At 35.5% G+C, this 535-nt stretch overlaps 1 long non-coding RNA gene across 1 annotated transcript in view; it reads right to left on the bottom strand.

The window, feature by feature from the left end:
- Positions 1-371, bottom strand: part of LOC107579299 (uncharacterized) — a 1,572-nt gene extending 1,201 nt beyond the window's left edge. Inside the window, exons 1-2 of the long non-coding RNA XR_001608458.1 lie at positions 325-371; positions 54-119 (exon numbers count right to left, since the gene is read on the bottom strand). This is a non-coding gene — a long non-coding RNA (uncharacterized lncRNA). The remainder of the gene's footprint in view (positions 1-53; positions 120-324) is intronic.
- Positions 372-535: the final 164 nt, after the last annotated feature.

Raw genomic sequence — 535 nt, 5'->3', positions numbered from 1 at the left:
TTCACAGGCACAAAAGGTTAAAGAAGTGAAACCCATCAGCTGAAGTTACTGACCTGTTGGGCCTTTAGTGGTGGATAAATCATTATGGTATTCAGGTGTGGCTCTTTCTGCAGATTTTGCTTTAATAAAAAATATAAAAATGAATGAATAAATTAATAAAAACCATATCTAAATTATGTGTTGAATGGTGTATATAATTTCTGCTAAGATAACTTGCTATGTGAATGTATTTGGAATGTTTTAAATTAATTATATATGCATTGCACAACATACAGTACATAGGGTTTAGTAGCGGGTGACATTACTATATTGAAGTCCTCCAACCTGAAAGAAGCTCATCAGCATCTTCATACCCAGAATGCTGTTCTTCAGGAAGGACACTTCCTGTTATGGAGTAGAACCATCAGACACATGTTCACAATCACAAATCAGCCAAAACCCCCACTTCCTTCGGATCACTCAACACGAATACTATCATTTCAAATAACAATCAAGGTCCCACAAATAAATCAGTGTGATTTATTCCACTCATCCC

This window comes from Sinocyclocheilus grahami, unplaced genomic scaffold, assembly GCF_001515645.1.
Source record: "Sinocyclocheilus grahami isolate Dianchi unplaced genomic scaffold, SAMN03320097.WGS_v1.1 scaffold16339.1, whole genome shotgun sequence".
In the NCBI taxonomy this organism is placed as follows: domain Eukaryota; kingdom Metazoa; phylum Chordata; class Actinopteri; order Cypriniformes; family Cyprinidae; genus Sinocyclocheilus; species Sinocyclocheilus grahami.
The sequence above is the reverse complement of the archived record's forward strand: the minus strand, read 5'-3'. Positions and strand labels throughout refer to the sequence as shown.